The sequence below is a fragment of the Zeugodacus cucurbitae genome, chromosome 2 (assembly GCF_028554725.1).
Source record: "Zeugodacus cucurbitae isolate PBARC_wt_2022May chromosome 2, idZeuCucr1.2, whole genome shotgun sequence".
NCBI lineage: Eukaryota > Metazoa > Arthropoda > Insecta > Diptera > Tephritidae > Zeugodacus > Zeugodacus cucurbitae.
In genome coordinates, this window is record NC_071667.1 from 10,854,025 (window position 1) to 10,880,040 (window position 26,016).

Consider the following 26,016-nt stretch of genomic DNA (forward strand, 5'->3'; position numbering starts at 1 on the left):
TCCTGAACCGATTTCATTCATTTTCACCTGCAAGGTACACTATATCCAAGACTATACACTCACTTAATTTTGCTTAGATATCTCACATATTAACCAATACATATATGCGGAATAAAGCCCACCGTGTTTTTGAAAAACCTATAATTAGGTATATGGGAGCTAGGAGATCTTATGACGCGATTTTAATAATTTTTGGTACCGAGATACACTATTAGAAGAAAATAATTTCCTCTGAATTACATTAAATTATCTGAGAGATTTACCCATATTTTCGGTTAAAATGTACCCTTAGGCCCAAAGCTTAACATGTTCGATATCTGGGGCCTTGAAAAGTTATAATCCGTTTCCGACAATTTTTTCACAAGTGAAACCAGGGATTATATGCACTATTTGTAAAGTTTTATACGGCTATCTTCATAGGTTCCTTATGTATACATTATAAAGTGAAGGAATCAGATGGAATTCAAAATTGAGTTATAAGGAAAGTAGTCCTGGTTGTGAACCGATTTCGCCCATTTTCTATGTCAAGAAAATATTATATACCGAATTTCATTGAAATTGGTCGAGTAGGTCCTGAGATATGGTTTTTGAGCCATAAGTGAGCGATGCCACGCCCATTTTCCGTTTTGTAAAAAATCTGATCGCAGCTTTCATCTGCCATTTCTTATGTGAAATTTAGTGTTTCTGACGTTTTTCGTCAGTGTCTTAACCCACTTTTAGTAATTTTCAACATAATCTTTGTATGGGAGGTGGGCGTGGTTATTATCCGATTTCTTTCATTTTTGGACTGTATTAAGAAGAGGCTAGAAGAAACGACTGCAGAAAGTTTGGTTTATATAGCTTTATTGGTTTGCGAGATATATACAAAAAACCTATTTGAGGGCGGGGCCATGCCCACTTCTCCAAAAAAATTACATCCAACTATGCTTCTGCATAGTGCGATCCTTTGTACTAAATGTTATTTCCATAGCTTTATTTATGGCTTAGTTATGGCACTTTATGTGTTTTCGGTTTTCGCCATTTTGTGGGCGTGGTAGTTGTCCGATTTTCCCAATATCTCAATTTTTACTCAAGTTATCCGTTGCATGGACGGACAGACGGACGGACGGAGGTTCGCAGTTTTACGACATTGAAAGGACCTAAAGATTCTAGACCTAGACTTATATCTAATTCTATATTATTCTGAAGTGGTTTGACTACATCTACCAGATTGCAACAAAGCTAACATTTGAGATATTTCTTAGTTCTGAACCTCTCGGTGTTTTTCTGAGATACGTTCACTTATGTTTCGGAGTCACTTAAAGCGTATGGGATGAATCTTTTGGGAAGTAGCAAACACCACACATACCATTTAAAGAGAATAATATTCGTCGAAATGTGTCTCAAAAATAGTTATGTTATAATTTTGTATTCGATGTGCCTCTCTCAATGGATTTCAGAAAGAGAATATTGCTTTATAAAGGCTTCATGTATGTGGGTTTGTATATAAATCGAATAGTATTTGTATATTGGGTACATAATTTTCACATTGTCCAATATATTTTATTTTCATAAAATAAAATTGAGTCATTAAAATTGGTTTATGAACACTTAGCCCATTTAATCTCGATTGAAAGCTATGCAAATTAATAATGTTAATAATTTTATTATGCCACATCACATTGCCAGTCATAATCATATATCGCAACTTTGAGCGCAAGCAACCTGCACTTCAACCGTGCGCCATAAGAGAAGCGGCACTCATGCACATGTTGCATAAACAACGACATTGCGACAGCAACAACCTACGACTACATCGAGTCAAGAGTGCGCGCACGGCAATAACGGTCATATTAGGCCAAAAGCCGGCTCACAGATGTCCAGTAAATTCGTCACTTCAACTTGCCGAACACTCACCCGCTACGACGGCGACATGTAACATTAAACATGTTGCAGCTACAAAGTAACATATAACATGCAGCGAAATTGTTGCAAGTTACCTTGAAACTACCACAAAAGTGGCCACAGTCACCCCGCAAACACTCCAAAGAGTACTTACATACTACGAAAATAGAAAAAAAGGTAATAAGAAATGTTTATTCAGTCAAAAATTGTGCTTGTTGCATAAACCATTTGCGCTAGTTTTGCATGCAACACAAATACATACACACTCTTGGTGTACCTGCATGTTGCGCATGCTCCATCACTTTACCGCACCGTTGCAGCGTTCAATGCACCGACTCCATGCAACCGACTCTGTGCTCCATTCTTGACTTAACATGTTTGATTAATGATTTGGGTGTTCCGCGATAGCACACAAATTACCATTCTGTTGCGACAGGCGCATGTCAGTTAGCTTTGAGTGGTCAAATATTTTGATGCCCGGATTGATGTTGTTGTATGGCCGCGCGACCAACACAACAACTACTACTACTCAGCGTCTAGCATTGCAACAACGCTTTGCTGCCAACGCTATGCTATTCATAGTTGCCGACAATCTTCCCGCCTGCTGATCCAACGACGTTCGCGTTCATTCGCTGGGCGGCTTTGGCAGCTGGCAGTTGGCAGCGCACTTTGATGGAGCTAAGTGGACGCTTGGCGGTGCCGATGCTGTTTGTTGCACTTTAATAAAAGTCAAAACTCTGTAATTTGTTTGTGTAGAATTGTAGAGTGGTCGGTATTCAATTTTGCATTTGTTGCTGTGTTATGGCAAAGATGGTGATGATGCACGAAATTTATCGTGCAATGTGTGCATTAATAAAATAAGTTCGACATTTTATTGATAAATTTATTGTTGCAGAAGCCGTTAGTTGGGGCGCTGGCAGCAGAGCAATTGTTGTTGCAACGTCAAATAGTGAATGGAATGGTTGCAAATATGTAGGCATGTGCATCTCAATACATAGGTAGGTGTGTGTGAGTTGCTGTGTGAATGATCGAGTGAGGTGCTACGAGTTTCATAGTAGAGACACACTAAAATGGATCGTTTGAATTTCGAAGGATACTTGCAACAAATTTAATGGATTGATATATTTCCGTTATATACCCGTTTAACAACGTTGGACATATGCAACCTGTTGTACCAAGCATCACAGTTTTATGTAACTAACGGTTCTTACATAAAAACATTAGCCTCACACTTTTAATCTATACATTTCATCTTTACGTTTGACAATATTTTTTCAGACGATTCAGGTTCAGCACAGATATATGTATAATCACAATTCACTAATACTTTCTATAGGGATTTTAACTTGGTACGATTCAATAGGCAGCCATATGGTTACGCGAAAAGCATTGGACGGACACGAAATGTCATAGTTGTCATGAATTATATGAGGTAAAAAATTATCCACACTTGTTTTCAACTATCCAGCTTCCGTTAGAATTCGCTATAAACCATATTGGTCGCCTCAGCAGATTTATGATAGGCTCAATATGATGCATCTATACATGAGGATTTCTTGGTCCATACCTAGGAGTTTTGGGCGACAACTGTACTTCTACTGTCTAGTGGGATCCCTGTGATCTCTTCCAAATCTAACCTGAGCTTATAATCCATTTATAGTAAGTGTTCATTCTACCTATTGCTTCTGTAGGTGACAGAGTGAGTTCTGAATGCTAAGGTTAAGATGAACTATCATTGACTTATATACACAGCCTCAAGATTCAGTATGCTATAATTATTATTTTCTTATACGAAAAGTTGTTATCATGTTTATGAAAGCGAATAATACAATCTGTAGCAAATTCCTTAACTCCGCGACTTGAGCGCTGATAGGTATGTATGTGATTGGCGTTCAACCGTTTAGCCGGTTATAGCCGAATCGATAAGAGCGCGCCACCTTCCTTCGCAGTTCGGCGCAAGTTGGAGATTCCAAGTTTAACCAGGTCGCTCTCCACCTGGTCCCTCCAACGGAGTGGAGGCCTTCCTCTTCCTCGGCTTCCTCCGACGGGTACTGCATCGAACACTTTCATAGCCGGAGTGTTTTCGTCCATTCGGACAACATGACCTAGCCAGCGTAGCCGCTATCTTTTTATTCGCTGAACTATGTCAATGTCGTCGTATAACTCGTACAGCTCATCGTTCCATCGTCTGCGGTATTCGCCGTTGCCAATGTTCTGAGGACCATAAATCTTGCGCAAAATTTTCCTCTCGAACACTCCTAGTGACGTATCATCTGATGTTGACATCGTCCAAGCTTCTGCACCATAAAGCAGGACGGGAATGATAAGCGACTTGTAGAGATTGATATTGGTTCGTCGAGAGAGAACTTTACTGTTCAATTGCCTACTCAGTCCAAAGTAGCACCTGTTGGCAAGAGTGATTCTGCGCTGGATTTCGAGGTTGCCATTGTTGGTGTTGTCGATACTGGTTCCCAGGTATACGAAATTATCTACAACTTCGAAGTTATGACTGTCAACAGTGATGTGGGAGCCAAGACGCGAGTGCGTCGACTGTTTGTTTAATGACAGGAGATATTTCGTCTTGTCCTCATGGATGGGATCATATGTTGAAGTTCACGTAAGTGAGGAAAGTTTTTGATTGTCATTCACTTGGTAGTGGCCAGAAACGATTCTTCTCCACATGATTCAAGCAGCTCACGACTTCCGGTTTTAGACCAAGTATCCTCTGGATAGCTAACAAACATCCGTTTGAAGGCGAGCTAAAGTGAGAAGGCGAACCCGCTTCTGCGGTTGTGCGTAGGGCTCGGGACCCACCACATAAAAACGAAGTACCAATGAAAAGTCGAAAAAGAAAGCCTCGGATGAGACACACCCCTTTTGATGACGACCCCTGCAAACGTTTTAAGGATAATGATTTAAGGGCATGTACCTGAGCTCTGCTATAGCTGCAATATAATCATAATAACGTTAAATCATTGCATTTATCGGCGTGAAAATCTCATTGAAAACAATATTAAAGCATATATTCTAGCTCAAAAAAATATATTACCTACATATCTCGCCTTTTAATGAAGTTAAACCAACTTCTCGAGCATAAGTTACAGCATATGTATGAATTAGTAGCTGAAACCCCCAATTTAGAATACTCAAATGAGATACTTTTTTTTTCAAACCAATTCTTTTATACCTATCTGAAAATTAGTAACAATAAATAAATATGTAAATTAGTAATAAATTACTTACCCACTAATTATGCAATTATGAGATTTATGCAATAAGCAGATTACGATTTTTCACTCAAATATTGGTAGTTTATTAAAAAAGTACAAATGAATAAATGTAGTGTGGTTTAAATAGCAAACACTACCTATAAGTGCAACTGGTAGCAGAAATACACTTTGGATATTAAAATATACAGCAATTTTAGCGATAACATCACTGGGCCGCGGAACCTCTACTGAATAAACTACATATTGCATTGTATTGTATTATTATCGATGTATTTGTACTTAGCCATGTGTTACAGGGTGTTTCGTAAATTTTGTTGAAATATAAATAACAGGAAATCATTAACAACAAAGCTCGTAAAGTGTCTATCTGAATATATGACAAGTACGTTGTAGAAATGGCTTCTTTAAGCTTTCACTAGAAATTATAAAAATTTGTTTATCAATTTATATCTACGAATACAAAAATGGATCGGTCTAAATTCTCCTTTTGAAGGTTCGTCGAAATTTAACAAGTATGTCATAACCCAGAAGTATCAAAGCTTTCAAAATAACAGTAAAAGCTTTCAAAATAAAAGTGAAAGCTTTCAAAGTAAAAGTGAAAGCTTTCAAAAATAAAACTTTCGACCGTTGCACGAAACAAAGTAATCTATATTTGATTTTTTTTTGTTATTTATAAAATCACCTTGGTTATGTAATGACAATTACCCTATTCATACACCCTATATAGGTTCATTTTCATTCACACTTGTTTTGGACAGTGTCTTAGATTTTTGTTAGACCATTCATATGTGATTTCGCTGAGCATTTAGCTTTGAGGTTGCATGAATAGACGTACGCCAAGCAGATATCTTTGTTACAAATCTGCTAGACAGCTCAAAGCCCCTATGCGCCGGTGTGGTAGTGACTTTTCGGCTACTCAAGCGCATAGCGTGATGCTGTTATGCTCTGTTGTCGGTTCCTGCAGCAGACCATTGGCACTATTTAAAATGAGTCCGTGCTGTATTGGCACGCGCACTACTTCGGTTAACTTCTATGCTCACTTATATTTGTGCAGCTATTTGCTTGTCTGTTTTTCAAGCTGCCAAATAAATGCAAATTTGTACGGTATATATTTATTTTTCAGCATTTTCTTGCTTTGCTCACTGGAACTATCGTGATTTGTTTTTCTTATTCACCATTGGTTGTATATTGGTAGATCTGGTCTACCCGCGGTTGATTGTATATTTGGTCTTTGATGTGTGCGAAACCTAACCTAAAATTAGATTGTTCATTGATAAAAAGCGCTTGCTCAAATAAGACAGATTGAAACAAGAAAACATACACACATATGTACATACCGTTATGTGTATCAAACGGTTAATAGATGTTTAGAGGAGTTCAGGAGGTGTTCCGATTACATTTACGTATGCTGCAATTAGTTAACACAGATGTGCTGGGTGCTGCGCTGTAGATATCAAACAGAATGCTACGCTACTAGGGTTGGATACAGGTCTAATATATCTGGATTGAGTTACTGAGCGTTAGAAAATTAAAAGAATACTCGTAACGTATCTTAAATATTTAAAAATTAGATCATGCTCAGCCTTAACCCTGTTTTATCTTGTGTACCTCGTTTTTAGACCTTATCTGAAGGGTTCTGAGAGATTTTAGACTTCAAACCACAGTTAAGTTAAGTTCCTTCAACGAATTTCGTTTAGACCCCAACATAATGTGTATTTCATGGAACCGGATTTTCTTAGAGACATGGGTTTTGACACCATTATATGTCTAAGAAGAGGGTTTTCTGCATTTCCTTTTTTTCATCGTTTTTTTTTATAAATCTTCTGACACAAAACAAATTTTGGATAAGTGAGTTCCCGAAGATATTACCTACCCTATCTTGCATCAAATTCAGCACTACTTCCTCCAATGAACATATGTATGTAGTACGTGTGCGTGGAAACACGAATCTGGCTTTACCGCTAAAATGCGCTCGTACCGGGATATAGGCCAAGACATTGCCGCAAACAAAACAAACCATACTTATGTATGCAGATATATGCGAACATGAATGCTTAAGTACATACAATTAGTTACAAACGCTCTGAAGCACATGCATTTACACCCAAACGCACACATGTGCAGATGCACGCTTCGGCGCATGCGCCGCCGTTTCCTCCTACTCCGATGTAAGCCTCTTACGTGCGCTCGCGCTGTGTTATGGCTCTTATCTAATTTATTGGTGTTTGCATTAGGCAAAAGCGCATATTAGCTGCGTTCTAATGTTTTCCTCAATTCCATACTGACATGTTCTAACTTTTAAGTGCAACACGCTTAGCCTTGCAAGCATATACATAAATAGTGGCCGCTATTCCTTTGGCATATGCCACATATGCACACTCAAGTGTGTCTGGTGTCTGCAGAGTGCTGTAGTGGCATGCGTTTAGCTGCTCCATTGCTCCATAAGGAAGAGCGTTATTAGAGTCTGACGGTAATGGACGTATAAAAAAGGTCATGTGTCTTGCCACATTATGATGGCCGTGCAACATGACTGGCAATGTAAAAGCGGGCGTAGTGAGTTAATCACATCATGTTAAGCATCACCTTTGTGTACTCGTATTGTTGTGTAGAAGCATATTTTAGTGCGGTGTACATATATGTATATGTACAATACGAGGTGCAATATTTAGTGCTTTAATAGTTATATTTAAAAAAATGTCTATAGAGAAATTGTTGATATAGTTTAAAGATATGAAAATATGATATATTTTACATAGATATATAAAATATCTCTCAAACGACTAACCTTGAGTTAGTGCTCTTAGGGGATTAATATCCATATATGACCCTAAAGTCTGCTGTTCATGTTGAAAAGCACAGAAAAACATATGGTCTAAACTGATATTAGAGTACGGCTCGATGAACGATTTTTCATCTTAATTCTCTCCCAATACCTTCTATAGCCTCTAAACCTAGGTCCATTCCAATTATGCAGAATCGGCTATAGAGGATCGATGATCTCTGATGGTCGTCCTACCGTAATCGGGTATTCAATGTTGAGCCTACCTCTGATGGAGAAGCCTTTAAAAATCTTTTGGAGAAGCAAGTAATCTTTAGGAGGATGGAGTCATATGTAGAAGTTCACGTAAGTGAGGAAAGTTTCTGACTGCCATTCACTTGGGAGTGGCCAGGAACGATTCTTTTACATGTGGCTCAAGCAGCTCACAACTTCCGGTCTTAGACCAAGTATCCTCTGGGTAGCCAACAGACATCCGTCTGGAAGCGAGCTAAAGTGAGAAGGCGAATCCCGCTTATGCGGTTGTGCGTAGGGCTTGGGACCCACCACATAAAAACGAATAACCAGTGAATAAGAAACACAGGCCTCGGATGAGAAACCCCCCTTTTGATGACGACCACGGCAAACGTATAAAGGACTATGATTTAAGGGCATGCACCTGGAATGTCCGGACCCTTAATTGGGAAGGTGCCTCTGCCCAGCTGGTTGATGTCCTCGTAAGAGTAAAGGCTGACATCACCGCAATCCAAGAAATGCGATGGACGGGACAAGGACGGAAGAAGGTGGGTCCTTGTGACATCTACTACAGCGGCCATATAAAGGAGCGCAAATTCGGTGTGGGATTCGTGGTGGGAGAGAGACTCCGTCGTCGAGTCCTGGCATTCACTCCGGTGGATGAACGTCTAGCCACAATCCGCATCAAAGCGAGGTTCTTCAACATATCGCTGATTTGCGCCCACGCCCCGACGGAAGAGAAGGACGATGTGACCAAAGATACCTTCTATGAGCGCCTAGAACGTACCTATGAGCGCTGCCCCCGCCACGATGTCAAAATCGTGCTTGGCGATTTCAACGCTAGGGTGGGTAAAGAAGGTGTCTTTGGCACAACAGTCGGAAAATTCAGCCTCCATGACGAAACATCACCAAACGGTCTGAGGCTGATCGACTTCGCCGGGGCCCGAAATATGGTCATCTGTAGCACTAGATTCCAGCATAAGAAAATCCATCAAGCTACTTGGCTGTCCCCGGATCGAATCGCTCGCAACCAGATCGATCATGTTGTGATAGATGGACGACATGTCTCCAGTGTTTTTGATGTGCGTACGCTTCGTGGTCCCAACATCGACTCGGACCACTATCTTGTAGCAGCTAAGATACGCACCCGCCTCTGTGTAGAAAAGCGCACACGTCAACAAACACAAGGAAGGTTCGACATCGAGAAGCTGCAATCACAACCGACAGCCGAACGATTTTCTACTCGACTTGCACTCCTGCTCTCTGAGAGCACTCATCAGCATCTCGGTATAAGGGAGCTGTGAGACGGCATATCAAACTCCTTACGTACAGCTGCAACCGAAACCATTGGCTTTCGGAAAAGCCAAAAAAACAGCTGGTATGATGAGGATTGTCGTCTCGCAGTGGAGAGAAAACAGACTGCCTACCTCGCAATGTTGCGATCGACCGCAACACGAGCGGGATGGGAAAGATACCGAGAGCTGAAGAGGGAAGCGAGACGCATTTGCAGAAAAAGAAAGAAAGAGGCAGAAATGCGTGAGTACGAAGAGCTTGACAAGCTGGCCGACAGGGGTAATGCTCGAAAATTTTACGAAAAGATCCGGCGACTAACTGAAGGTTTCAAGACCGGAGCACACTCCTGTAGGACCCCCAGCGGTGATCTAGTGGTTGATGACCAGAGTATACTGTGTTTGTGGAGGGAACACTTCTCCAGCCTGCTGAATGGCAGTGAAAGTACAACACCAGGAGATGGCGAACCCGATTCCCCAATCGACGACGATGGAGCAGATGTTCCATTGCCCGACCGTGAAGAAATTAGAATAGCAATTACCCGCTTGAAGAACAACAAGGCGGCGGGGGCCGATGGATTGCCGGCCGAGCTATTCAAATACGGCGGCGAAGAGCTGATAAGGTGCATGCATCAGCTTCTTTGCGAAATATGGTCGGAAGAAAGCATGCCCGACGATTGGAATCTCAGTGTACTCTGCCCAATCCACAAAAAGGGAGACCCCACAATCTGCGCCAACTATCGTGGGATAAGCCTCCTTAACATCGCTTATAAGGTTCTATCGAGCGTACTGTGTGAAAGACTAAAGCCCACCGTCAACAAACTGATTGGACCTTATCAGTGTGGCTTTAGACCTGGAAAATCAACAACTGACCAGATATTCACCATGCGCCAAATCTTGGAGAAGACCCGTGAAAAAAGGATCGACACACACCATCTATTTGTCGACTTTAAAGCTGCTTTCGACAGCACGAAAAGGAGCTGCCTTTATGCCGCGATGTCTGAATTTGGTATCCCCGCAAAACTAATACGGCTGTGTAAATTGACGTTGAGCAACACCAAAAGCTCCGTCAGGATCGGGAAGGACCTCTCCGAGCCGTTCGATACCAAACGAGGTTTCAGACAAGGTGACTCACTATCGTGCGACTTCTTCAATCTATTGCTGGAAAAAATAATACGAGCTGCAGAACTAAATAGAGAGGGTACAATCTTCTACAAGAGTGTACAGCTCCTGGCGTACGCCGATGATATTGATATCATCGGAAACAACACCCGCGCCGTTAGTTCTGCTTTTTCCCGCCTGGATAAGGAAGCGAAGCGAATGGGTCTGGTGGTGAACGAGGACAAGACGAAATATCTCCTGTCATCAAACAAACAGTCAGCGCATTCGCGTCTTGGCTCCCACGTCACTGTTGACAGTCATAACTTTGAAGTTGTAGATAATTTCGTATACCTAGGAACCAACATTAACACCGATAATAATGTCAGCCTTGAAATTCAACGCAGAATCACTCTTGCCAACAGGTGCTACTATGGACTGAGTAGGCAATTGAAAAGTAAAGTCCTCTCTCGACGAACAAAAACTAAACTCTACAAGTCCCTCATCATTCCCGTCCTACTTTATGGTGCAGAAGCGTGGACGGTGTCAACATCCGATGAGACGGCACTAGGAGTTTTCGAGAGAAAGGTTTTGCGGAAGATTTACGGTCCCTTAAACATTGGCAACGGCGAATACCGCAGAAGATGGAATGATGAGCTGTATGTGTTGTTCGACGACATAGACATAGTCCAGCGAATAAAAAGACAGCGGCTACGCTGGCTGGGTCATGTTGTTCGAATGGATGAAAGTGCCCCAGCTCTGAAAGTTTTCGATGCAGTACCCGCTGGTGGAAGCCGAGGAAGAGGGAGACCTCCACTCCGGTGGAAGGACCAGGTGGAGAAGGACCTGTCTTCACTTGGTATTACCAATTGGCGCCAAACCGCCAAAAGCAGAGATGCGTGGCGCACTGTTGTGGACTCGGCTATAACCGCGTAAGCGGTTTCTACGCCAGTTAAGAAGAAGAAGAAGTAATCTTTATTGACCTAACACAAATTTGTGCCGATATCACAGAGATGGGTCCAACTGACATTCTTATTCTTATTGACTGGCGCCATTCGTTTGTTCTTTTGGCGGATTGGCGCCAATTGGTTATACCAAACGAAGCCAGTTCCTTCTCCACTTGGTCCTTCCAACTGAGTGGAGGTCTCCCTCTTCCTCGACTTCCACTAGCGCGTACTGCATCGAACACTTTCAGAGCTGGAGCATTTTCGTCGTATAAATCGTGCAGCTCATCGTTCTATCGTCTGCGGTATTCACCGTTGCCAAGGTTTAAGGGACCATAAATCTTCCGCAAAACCTTTTTCTCGAAAACTACCAGTGTCGCCTCATCGGATGTTGAAATCGTCCACGCTTCTCCGCCATAAAGTAGGACGGGAATAATGAGGGACTTGTAGAGTTTGGTTTTTGTTCATCGAAAGAGGACTTTACTTTTCAATTGCCTACTTAGTCCATAGTAGCACTTGTTGGCAAGAGTGATTCTGCGTTGGATTTCAACGCTGACATTATTATTGTTGTTGATGCTGGTGCCTAGATATACGAAATTATCTACAACTTTGAAGTTATGACTGTCAACAGTCACGTTGGAACCAAGACGCGAATGCGTTGACTGTTTGTTTGATGACAGAAGATATTTCGTCTTGTTCTCGTTCACCACCAGACCCATACGCTTTGCTTCCTTATCCAGGCGAAAAAAAAGAACTAACGGCGCGGGTGTTGTTTTCAATGATATCGATATCATCGGCGGCAGCTGTACACTCTTATAGACGATTGTACCTTCTCTATTTAGCTCTGCAGCTCGTATTATTTTCTTCAGACTTCAGACTTTAAAAAATAAATGTTAAAAAATAGCTACACTTTATTTTAATTATTCTAGTATGGTTCTATGTCAACGAAAATGGTTCGCTCATAGAAGATATCCGATATATATTTTTACGCAAGTTAGCCGCCGCACAAAACTAACCTCATAATTTTAAAAACTTATATATTGATACATTCGTATACATGTATGTATCTATAACGATGGCTACCATCACTACTCTATAGCATTACAAAAGCTCTACTCAACATTTTGCGCGAATATAAAAATAGCTGCAGTGACATTATTGCGCTTTAAAATTCTCAAATATTTCCAAAATCAAATTTAATCTCCGATTAACGAGTGTTATAGACTTAGACGTCAACGTGGTTGGTCGCCAGCGGCATTTTTGTTGCACATATGCAATGAAAGCGAAACGACGGCAACAGCAATGTCGGCTTTGATAGCGACTGGGTGTTAAAAAAGTCAACACATAAAGGCGCATTCATAAATTTCTACTTTGGACGCGGCTTGACAATTGTCAATGTTGCAACACGCAAGCGCAGAAATAAAGGCACAGAATCAAAATCACACACACACGCACACATGACGATATAAGCGCAGCAAGGAGGAGGAGAGTTCTGAATGCTGTGCAGTGTTTTGCTACAAAAATAGACATTTCATTGTCACCGCCATTCCAACGTAGCAGCGACACAGGTTGGGTAAGTCTGGCAGGATTTACAATATGCAATGCACATACCTAAGGAAGTTGGTCCAACGTGAGTCCCTTTTGGCTGCGGCTGTCAGAAATTTCCATTATTCTTGTTGCTTTTGTTGCCTGATCTGGTTTGGTTGGCAATTTTTATTATGCTTCAACTTGGCGATAAGCAAAAACAACTAAATAATCATGCAATACATACATACATACAAACACACCATGTCAGAGCTATCGCCTTGTCGGCCAGATGTCTGTCTGCCAGCCTTGCCGTCCGTCCGTGTTTTACATACAAAGCGTGTATGTAAATATGCCTCATATTGCGGGCACTTTTGCCCTTTTCCATGTTCGCAACATGTAGCTTTCCTGGTTTACAAGATGTTTCCTGTCTCTGCGGCGGCGTCGATCTCACATAGTCAATATCCGTTCCGCCAAATGACAAGCCTTACACTCCTCGCACTTCAGCACCGTGAAAGCGCTATTGTGTGGCACGCATGCATTGCATTTGTTTAAGTATGTATGTGTTGTGAAATGTTGCGAGCGCCAGCCTTGGCGAGAGCCGGCCACACGATAGATGTCCGATTCGAGATCCCAGTTGCCAGATGGCAGACATACAACGGCGCAAGTCATTAATTTAGACATTCTGAAATCGATTATATTAGAATGTCATAGGCGCATGTTGTACATGTTGGATTCGTCCATTTAGCTGAAATCTCTGACCATCATTGTGTATGCGCATGCGCTTGCGCTCATTCCACCGCTTGTAGTTTGCGACCGCAGGCCCACCATTGCGCGCATCAAATTTACTGTCCATTCTCCGATAAATAACAATTTGCACACCAAACAAGCCCAACCATATAAATTTTTCTATAAATTTGCCTATTTGCCCATTAACCAGTTGCCGCAGAGGCAAGTCGCGGCGCCGTAAAGCCACCACCGCCGTAGTGTTGTGGTGCCGTAAGGCACACTGCCTGTTGCCGGCTGACACTTTTATTGGCCAATGGCTTATTTGGCATTTAATTCCGCTTAAATCTGCTGATTAGTGGCTCGTTTGCAAATCAGTGCGAAATAAATTTTACACTTTGCTCACTCGCAACCCGGAATCCAATTGCGTTTGCCTCGTTCATTGCCGTGGAATTTATTCGTTGGTAATTGTGAATTTGTTAAAATTACACCGCAAGAGCCAACAACAAATCTGCCTAGCCACCAAAATAACGAGTGTGAATTACAAGCAGCCAACTTCACGTATATAGTACATATATATTTAAGCTCATACTTAGGTGTCGTTAACGATTTTATGATCCCTCAAACTTATAAAATTTTATTGTAGCCTAATTGGTGTTGAATGGTGGCAAGGAGACTGAGTGCTCGCGTATGCACAAAGCCAACCAACTAATGTGTGGAAATTATTACCGTTATACTTATGTATTTACTGCAACAGTCGAACAGCCGAAACAAGTGCGAAAGATATTTCAGACACCACATTATGGTTTTGTGGACTACAGTTTAAGAAGTTTATTTCGAAAATCGTATTTGAAAGTAGTTTAAATGGTTTGTTATGCAAAAACAGCTTAGTTATTAAGCCTCAGCATATTTTTTTAGCACTATAAGGATTCTCAAAGCTTAGTTTTAATAAAAAGAAACTTTCATTTAATTTTTTTTCGGAAAAATTTATATTCGAATTTAAAATAGCTTCTCAGCAAGCATCAGCAGTTACCATATTGAAAACGATAGTGCTAAGTGGTTTCGTTCCGGAAGAGACGTCTCATTTTAAATAATATTTTGTAAATAAAAAATGCAATATTTAGTTCAAACTTTTTACTGTCCTAAAAATACACATCCAATGAAGGATTACTGAAAATTTTAAAAGAAAATATTAAAAACTCTGCAGTTGTAAGCCCTAGAAAACAGTTTAGTCCATGTTGACAGCATAACTCATAGCAGGATCATCTTAAGTGAAAACAAAAAATACAGCTTGGTTAAAACATTAAAATAGAACTTGGGCGAAGAAAAAATTTATTTTGATGTTTTTACGAAAAAAGATTTGAGTGATACTAAAACATACCCTGAAGCATATAATTTCTTCAGACTGTATCTCCGAAATTATTGATCTGTAAGACAATAAATAAAAATCGTTTTTTTTTTTATGAAATCATGTAAACCCTTAAAGATTTTGATTTTGTTCAAAAACAAGATCGTGGAATGATGATTTTAATTCTTCTGAGGCACGATGTTGTTGTTGTATCATAATAACATATGCGTGAACAATATTAGGTTTGATAGCATCTAGATTTCATGAATTCACTGACTTAAAATTATTTATATATTTTTATATTTTAAAACTATTTTACAATTACTTACGGTTATAAAGCGTTTTTGAGTATCTATAGTATTCCATAATCGCAAAATGTCATTTGATTATTTCTGCAGCACTCTTGTTGTCAATATTTGGCATTGACTCTCAGCAGGTTGTTTCATTTCAGAGTGTTATCAATAAATTTAAATTGACACTTCACACACGATATGTCATATGATATTCTGCATTCTGCTGCATACTGTAGGTGCGAAATGCCACAGCTTAAGGCGTGTCGAACAGGCACAGATGACAGGCAACGCAACACTTGTGCCGTCCCCGCATATCAACCTTCTTCCAGCGAGGAGAAAAAGTAAGATTGGTGTGGCGCAGAATATGATTTCATTTTAACATACAGGTTCATGTAATCTTTTAAGGAGGACAACTGCGACAACATGCACCATTAAACAGGTCCCTTTTACCGCCGGCGAGATACAATTTTAGCGTAAAACTGCGATAAGACAAAAGCAGCAACAACACAATCAATTCAAACTAAAGCAAAAACAAAACAGAAGAAAAACTGGAAAAAGCAGCAAACGCTGGTAGGATAAAGAACGGAGCGTATATATGTACGTATGTATATTTACATATATTAAATTTGTTGGGAAGTTTTTTTTTAAGTATGTAATTGCTAACAAACAGTGTGCAACACCATTAAGACTCACTACGCAGACGCCAACAGCGTCAGGCCACTTTTATCAATTGTAAAAAAATGTGAAAAAATCAAATCTCTACAGGTTCATACTAAAATAAAACAGAAATAAAAGAATTGCCATGCTGATAAAGTTCACATTAAAACTCTCATTTTACAAAATGTAAACATGTTAAGTTAATAAATATAAATAATCGCACTTATTACCACGCCACAGCAGGCCAAACGCTCGCGCCACGGCACCGAAGACGTGCAGACACTCTAGACGACGCGCACTCTTAGTCATTTGTGCACTTGGTCACATGGAGGTGCCGCTTGCGGTCAGTTCACCAGTCCAACAGTCCTCCAATGGTACCTTATCAGTGCGTGCATTTCGCAAAGGTGTTGCCAGCTGATTGGTATTGCTGTAATTTTCGGGCCTGCCTTTGACGTTCGTTAATAAAAAGCCGTTAAAGTAGCAGCAGTCACGATCTGGCGAATCCTCTTAATCAAGTGCCGGCAAACACATTTGTTGCATTGTCATAATCGGCATGTGGCAGGCAAGTTGTGGTTGCAAGGCTGTGTTGTTATTGGCTCAATCGAGACGTGGAAAATATCATATGTAAATAAATATATATTATATATACATTTGGATTTGAATATATTACACTTGAGCCACTGCTATCGGTATGATGTGCAATTTTGAGACTTAATTATGTTATAAATTAATTTCTTCTTCGCTTATTTAATCGGCGCTTTCTATTTGAAGCGATACACTCGTTGATTTAATAATTTTAATTACCAGCTATTGTGTATATTGATAGGCTTCCTACTAGTTTTAGCTGAAACCTACTGGTGATGATATTATGACAGACTGATTTATTAATCAGGGTTGCCGCATCAGGGTTGCACTTTCTAATGGCAACGTGTGACGGCGAGAGACAGATTTTGACGTTTTCATTTTTCTTAAACTTTGTAGGTTTGACAGCTTTTTGACAATTGAGTTGTGTTAAATTGTTAAGTGAAATCTCTTTGTTAGACGCCTAAAGACGATATATGCTGGTTACAGTATGGAACGTGCTCTTGTATATGTTGAATGCCAGAGCACTTAACGCTTGATAAAGGTTCTTGGTAAAGGTAAAGGTTCTTGGTACTTGTTCGGTTATAAAGTTTTCTGGATGAGTAGTACCAGATCTCTGTTAAAACAATAATTTCTACAGTAAAAATTTTACAGCCTCGAGATAGCAGAAAAGTTGGCTTGAACTCAAAATATCTTCATCGAGAAAGAACGATCAATAGCCGTGCTAGATCTAACAGTATCCAGCCCAGAGTCACGATTTAATCGAACTGCAGAAATATCTCTTTATTATCGGAAAGTCACTATTAAAAGTGCAGGAAGAAATTAGGCCTGATGGACTGGAGTCAGAACTGATTCACTGAAGAAATCGTTTTTTTATTTTTGAAATGTCCTCGAAAACATATGAAAATAGAAAAGACTACTGGACCCAAAAACAAAACAGACCTCTTATCAGGGCTGTTTTAACTGAGCGTAGTCAATGTTTAGGTTATATAGAATATATATACATATATATTGAAAGAGGAAGAACCACAAAACAGCCGAAGTCTTCGAGAAGTACTTTACGTTCGCATTAAGCTAATTCCAAAAGCTCAGACATCCTCCAATTGAGCCATTTTCTTTCGATTCTCTTTGAGGCGGCAAGGAATTGTCTCCGTAATGAAACACATAAATATATATTTAAAGTGGAAAAAATGAAACAAATTACCAGCTGACAGTCGGCATAGCCAGATAAGCTAATCATTCATTGCGGCAAATAGACGGCAGACGCCGCCAAGATGCCACACATTTACCCATACAATGAGGTTACCATAAAATGGCATTTACAGAAAACATGGCCATTCACTTTGCATGCAATACATTTTTACTGACATACTTATCGCACCAGTAACAGCAAAAAACCAAAACAACAACAACAAAAATTTAAATATGCAACAGCAACAATTGTGGCAGGAGCTGCAGCAGCAGCCACAAGTCGCATGCCAGCAATAACGAAAACAATAAATATATTTGCGATATGACCACATAAAAAGAAATAACAACAACAACAACTTGTTGTAGTTGAGCGAAGAAAATAATTAAATTGAAAAATGCTGCGAAAAGGAAAGGCAAAGCGAACAGAAAGAAATGCAACGTTGGCAGTTGAGGCGGCGGCATTTCAGGTGATTTAAGCAAATGAAGTGAGTTAAAACTGTTACGGAAAGATTTGCTGGGACAACGCCAATGCGGCGCATGCGCACGTTCATTTGTGGCTGCCAAGCATAAGCTGGCTACAGCTCTTCCTTATGGCGCGCATCAGCAATTGGCTTGGCGGCACTAAAGCAGTGACCAGTTGTTGGGCGCTATTCGACTGCCAACCTGACTGCTCCGCCGTCTGGCTGCCTGCTCGCCAGCTTTCAAAGCAAATATGAATGATTTATTGAATTTAAATCACTTGTATTGGCATGAGTCCTGCTGTGAGTTTGTGACATTTTCGTAAACGAAAAATGTCAGTTAAGATTTTTTATTAGCGCTGCCGCAGTGCTGCGCAATAGTGGAACGTAGCGATTGCAGCGGTGTAGTGGAAACTCAGTGCGCACCTCGGATATAGATACTTCCGAAATGTGTTAGCTGTTGTATGTCTATGGTAGTACATAAAACTAATACATTCATAGTTCATTTGCAACGTTTAACGATTAGTCGTCAAAAGTTTAGTTTGGTTGAAGCGCCAAGCCAAAGCTACCGAGCGAACTCATCTGAACAAAGGAGATGCAGCATGTAAAATTTATCGGTACCATGGTGACTCCACATAAATTTGAAATGATGACCAGCATTTGTTAAGAAATGAAAAAGCAGCTCTCTAGTTTTAGAGTTTACTACTAAACAATCGTATTTATTTACACAAAGTTAAGGATCGATTGGGAATAAATGTTTATAAGTCTTTAATCAAAAGCTACTCAAAAACTACATTCCTTAGAAAACCCGATGAGACTGCTTTTTCTGTCGTAGCTTGTGAAATTCCATATATTGGTGAATTTGGAATGAAGGTTGCTTTCCTTATATTGCGCACAGTACGCGTATTTTGAGACCGTTATAAAGTGACCTTTCTCTCAATTAATATTCTATCCGAATATCTCAATGACAGCGCTTCGATATGCATTTCTTGTAACCTCAAACCTGAAGACTTAGTGTCTCATTTCAATGCCTCATTTTCCCTTAATATTGCGATTATATGGACGGACAGTCTGAAGTCTGGTTTTCGATTAGATCCTCAGGATAGAAATATATCAGTGATATATTAAGGTGAAAAAATATAAAATTTGATGTATTTTTTTCCAAAATAATACTCAAGAACCCTTAATCGAATCGCTCTTAACAGTTAGATCTACGTAATCGTAACCGACAAGGGTCAATGCCTAGTAACATTCTTCAAAATTATTTGGAGGCCGTTTTCTGTTACTGTAACAATAACAACTCAATTCCGTTTACTCTACCCTCTTCTACTGTATACTTATTCCATATCCATATATGGTTAGTTTCGTCCGTCTTGAGAATACTTTACAACTCAGTAGTTTACTAAACTCAATATTAGAGTGTCTAAAATTAGTTCTAAATTGGATGTTATTTTAAAAATTTTAATGGTGTTTTCATATAGTTGAAATGATAAACAATATGGAAGTTATGGTTGTATGTATGTGATTGAGCTGCAGTGTTTTCGTCTATTCGAATGCAGTCCTGAATGCATTCGGACAACATGACCTAGGCAGCGTAGCCGCTGTCTTTTTATTCGCTGAACTATGTCAATGTCGTCGTATAACTCGTACAGCTCATGGTTCCATCGTCTGCGGTATTCGCCGTTGCCAATGTTCTAAGGACCATAAATCTTGCGCAAAATTTTACTCTCGATAATTCCTAGTGTCGTCTCATCTGCTCATCTGATGTAGACATCATCCAAGCTTCTACATCATAAAGCAGGACGGGAATGATAAGCGACTTGTAGAGTTTGATTTTGGTTCATCGTGAGAGGACTTTACTTTTCAATTGCCTAAATTGCCTACTCAGTCCAAAGTAGCACCTGTTGGCAAGAGTGATTCTGCGCTGGATTTCGAGGCTGACATTGTTGATGTTGTTGATACTGGTTCCCAGGTATACGAAATTATCTACGACCTCGAAGTTATGACTGTCAACAGTGACGTGGTAGCAAAGACGCGAATGCGCCGACTGTTTGCTTGATGACAGGAGATAGTTCGTCTTGTCCTCATTCACCTCCAGACCCATTCGTTTCGCTTCCTTATCCAGGCGGGAAAAAGCAGAACTAACGGCGCGGTTGTTGCTTCCGATGATATCAATATCATTGGCGTACGGCATCAGCTGTACACTCTTATAGAAGATTGTACCTTCTCTATTTAACTCTGCAGCTCTTATTATTTTTTCCAGCATCAAGTTAAAGAAGTCGCACGATAGTGAGTCACCTTATCTGAAACCTCGTTTGGCATCGAACGGCTCGGAGAGGTCCTTCCCAATCATGACGGAGCTTTTGGTGTTGCTCAACGTCAACTTACACATCCGTATTAGTTTTGCGGGGATACCAAATCCAGACAACGCGGCATAGAGGCAGCTACTTTTCGTGCTGTCGAAAGCACCTTTAAAATCGAAAAAAAAGGTGGTGTGTGTCGACCCTCTTTTCACATGTTGGTTATGGTTACCCAACATAAAATAAAAGTCAAGAGAAAAATTTCAACGCCGGTAAGTTCACCGAGAGGCGATGATTCACACACCTAGCAGATTCTTAAACTATATTAATGGTGTTAGTTGAGATTATTGGTGACTTTTAATTAATGGAGAGATAACTTTAAAAAACGGTATCAATTTTTATAAATTTAATTAATAAATAAATACACTATCGATTAAAAAAGTATAATACCGTATACAGTGGAACTTCCATAACTCGAACTATTGAATTGGCAATAACATTTAGAAATCAAATTTCATACAAATTTCCTTCCATAAATCGAACTTTTTGGTCAGGGCATAATATAGAAATTTAAAAGAGTTCCTATATCATATGGAGGCGAACAAAAATATATTATTACACTTATGGAATGCATAAATCATGTAACAAAGGCATGGAATACGGACACAGACGTCAAGAGCCAAACAATAGCAAACTGCAACAAACACATTTACAGAATATATGTTTTAATGTATGTATATAAAACTGTATGCGAAGTTAATAAATAAAATTTTATATAAATCTATATTTTACACCTTTTTAAAAATGTTTATGTTTTAATGAAAATTCTATGACTCGTAGTTTTTTGTTGATTATGGTGATTCGAGTTAGAGAATTTCCACTGAATGTATAAACTATAATTTAAAACTTAATCATTTAGTTATAAATGAGTGTAATTAAGACTTATGCTAATTAATCACGACTTCTTGAGTATATATAGCCAAACATACAACATTTTCTTATTAGAAAAATGAAAAAATAAGCAACGAAAAATTGTTCGATTGAAACAAAGTAGATCACGATCTATCCATTTAATCAGTTTTATTTTTTTAATGTCGTGTAGAAAGCTTGTATCTCTTAAACCAAAACTATTTAGGGCCATTCAAACGCACAATTAAAGCGTTAAAAGGCCTTTGCGTGTCTACAAATTGTCAAAAAGAAGTATCGCTTAATAAAGTTATTAAATTGTAAATGAGACAGCAGACAAAAGATTTCGGTATTTCAATTTACCGAACAGTTAAAAAGTCGTAAATTTTATGCAGCGACTCGACCAACAAATATTTTGGGTATTTACGTGTATGTCTACATATTATACACCAACAAATCGCAGCCAAACAAGACAAGACTAACTTTATTTATTGCCCCGATGACCTCACAACCACTTGAGGGAGTTGTTGTTTGGAGAATTTTTGATGACTTGATTAGCCGCACAGCGTACGCCACTGACTGCTTCTCTATTTTTTACGACGCTCATCATTTGTTACTCGGGCTTAAGCGACATGTCTTTGATATATGAATTCGATCATAAACTTTTTATTTCCCTCAAAACATCATTTAAAAGTTATTTTTTCTTTTAATTGTTTTTTTTTTCTTGCTTTGTTTGTTTTAAGGAACACCGAATCGTGTCAAGTGTTTGCTTTCTATTTTCCAGACAAAACATTTATTGTTTTCCACTAAAATAGTAAATTAACTTGTTTTCCCTCGCATCTCATTATTACCGTAGACGTGTAAGCATTTGGTTATTTGTACTAGTAAACAGCACTTGTGGCCGATTTTTATGTGCATCAATAAGAGATTTATTAGAAAATATTTGTGTCTTCGTTTTGGATAGTTAATTATAGATACTCGTACTTGTATGGTAACACAATTTGTGCTCTTTAGGATATATAAAATATGTTTAAAATATATACTATAAAATAAGCATGATAAAAGAATTAACTAAGTAAGAAAGCCTCTTGCCTTATCTCAGAACGGAACGAAGTCAGACCGCGGTTAAAAACTAAATAGGGGTAATTACTATCAAATTTATTTAGCTTTTTATTGGGAATATCGTGAAAGATATATGGGAAATAGGGTCAGTTCTATTGTCAATAAAACCGTATTCTATACATAATCCGAGGGTCTGTTTGGTCTTTCATTGGGGAGGATTTTTTTATGTGGTAGGTCCCAAACCCTTCGCACGACCGCAGAAGCGTGCTTCGCCTTCTCACCTTAGCTCGCCTCCAAACGGATGTCTGTTGGCTACCCAGGGGATACTTGGTATAAAACCGGAAGTCGTGAGCTGCTTGAGTCATGTGCAAAATAATCGTTCCTGGTCACTCCCAGATGAATGGCAATCAGAAACTTCCCTCACTTGCGTGAACTTGATCCCCCATGCACAGCTGCTGGCGTACGCCGATGATATTAATAACATCGGAAGCAACAACCGTTCCGTTTGATCTATTTTTTCCAGAATGGATAAGGAAGCGAAGTGTATGAGTCTGGTGGTGAAGGAGGACAAGACGAAATATTTCCTGTCGTCAAACAAACAGTCAGCGCACTTGCGTCTTGGCTCCTACGTCACTGTTGACAATCCACCAGTAGGCACCAGTATCAACAACACCAACAATGTCAACCTCGAAATCCAGCGCAGAATCACTCTTGCCAACAGGTGCTACTTTGGAGTGAGTATGTAATTGAAAAGTAAAGTCTTCTCTAGACAAACCAAAATCAAACTCTACAAGTCGCTTATTATTACCGTCCTGCTTTATAGTGCAGAAGCATATCAACATCAGATGAGACGACACTAGGAGTTTTCGAGAGAAAGGTTTTTCGCAAGATTTAGGATGCTCAGAACATTGGCAACGGTGAATAACGCAGACGATAGAATGATGAGCAGTACGATTTATACGACGACATTGACATAGTTCACCGAATAGAAAGACAGCGGCTACGCTTCATAGGTCACGTTGTATGAATGGATGAAAACACTCCAGCTCTGAGAGTGTTTGATGCAGTACCCGCTGCAGGAAGCCGCGGAAAAGGACGACCTCCACTTCGTTGGAAAGACCAAGTAGAAAGTGGCGTGGCTTCACTTGGTGTTTCCAGTTGGAGCCAAAAAGCAAATAGGAGGAATGAGTGGCGCTCTCTGGTGGATTCAGAGCGCCACTCATTCCTCCTATTTATATATATATAAATATAATCTTTTTTTGACCCTTTGGGCTATAAAGAAGAAACCACCATACGGATCACCTTGAGTATTCATTCTCTACAAGTTTTTTTATAGTAAACATTCCGTATCATTCATTGTTTATATTTTTTTGCTTTTCAAAGCAAATAGAAACCCCTCACATACATATATGAACACTCCATGCACTTCAATAACAATTTGCAGCCATTTGTGCAAAACCCAACTGGGTGCTACAGTCATCAGTAGGCCAGCTACGCTGTGCAAATCCTTTGGGCCATTCAGCTGTGACAGCTCGAATCACATAAGTCAAAAGCTTCAATTATTTTATGACTGCAGGCAAAGTTAACAAATGAACAATAAATGTGTGTATGAAGTGATGGCGGCGGCGGCGGCCAATTGTTTTACATCTAAGAGGCGTGATGGCCACAAACATGCAACAAGCGCAAATGGGTAACCAGTTGAACACCTTCAGCGCATCTGAAAATGATAGTAATTTTCTGTTTAATGCCAACGCGACGCTTTCCCATCGTAAATCACGGGAAAATTTATAGCAACATTTAAAGACAATGTTTCCAAACAACACACACACACACACTTACAATACACATTTATGTAGGTATGACTCTTTGCAGCTGCTGCAGCACAACTCCCCCACTGATAGGTTATTACCATGTCAAATATGGCGACACACTCAAAGCTAGTACTAAACCGACTTTATAGTACACAAGTTACTGCCTTTTATTGCTGCCACACCAGGTGTTTCTGTGCAACATATTGTGATCGATCACCGCATTAATGCGCGCCAACTACAATGGTGGCAAAATCAGGGCAGCAGTGTTGCAAGTCGTGAGGATTTGCATTGTTGCATGCAACAAAATGTGTGTGGCATAGGGACAATTGTTTTTAAGCAGCAGCGCAAATAGGCGAAGTGTGGCATAAATCGTCGGCAAGACAAACGCTTTGCAACACAACACTTGACATACAAACACACACCCATACACAGTTAGTGGCGAGACCACATCAAAAGCAAAATGGCAATCAATTTAAAAATCAATTTTGATCAATTCGCAACGACTCACTAAAAAACATTTAACGTCGTTCATATGCCGCCGTCCACAGGGCGCTGCCGTCGGCGGGCTAGCCAGCGTTGAGGCAAGTGTAGCATGTGACAGCATAACTCAACTATTACTACGAATTTGGTGTAAGCGATGTGATTAGAACATATACATACATACAATGCATGCATGAGTTTTTGGTATATATAATTTTAATATCTGTTTCGTCCGACAAACAGGGTTTATTAATGTGAGTTCACAATCGACACGTTTTGCCATTAAGACTGATTTGACCTTAATTTCTGTTGAATAGTGTGATTTTAATAGCCAAATGCTGAACATTTCATGCGCTCACATATATTCAAACTAACTATTTTATTAATAACAATAATTATGGCAAATTTTCTAAACTCAGCGATCACGATTTTGCCATAAAACATTTAGTCATCTAATCGAAAAGTTTAAAAAGGTATTTTGAATTGCCTCTTACACATTGGAGCGCATTAAAATCATAATTATTTGTAGAGCTGTTGCCTTATTCCATTATAGCTGGGTTATACAAATTTATATTTGCTCTAAAGAGTATACAACTTTTACCTTAAATAGCTAATAAGTTCAACAGTTCAAATCAGTGCCAAAGAAATTTAAACGAATGTTAGCAACAAATGTTTAAAGGTTAAAAATGTGACGCAACATTTGGTTTCAATCGACCGTTAATAAAGATTTCAATGAAAAAACCCAAGAATTCAGCTATAAATTATTGAAAAAAAGGCAAATAAGTTTATTAGAGAATGCCATAGTCCAGATCCCATATTCGGTATACTGAGAATTCCAGTTCTTAATTATTAAAGATAATACTAATGAAGTTAATCATCATATATTGTAGTGTAAGGAGTTTTTCATTTACCTAACTCTGAGAACATGTTCCAAGCGAAGTGCTAATGAAAGACGATGACAAGTACTATAGAGAAAGCATTTATCAAGTTAGACAAATATAGTTGAGATCACTAGCGTTAATCTCAATATTCGTAAAGAAGTGAAAGTTATTATTAAGCTCGGTAGCAGAATACTTCTAAGTTTTTTCTTGTCTAGCTACAGCGCTTTGAAATACAAAAAGGGAGTTGGGTACTACGACATGACCAGACATATTAATTTATCTGAGGCGCAAACCATACAGTGCTCGAATCAGAAGAAAACGTATAGCTAATAAGCTGATAGA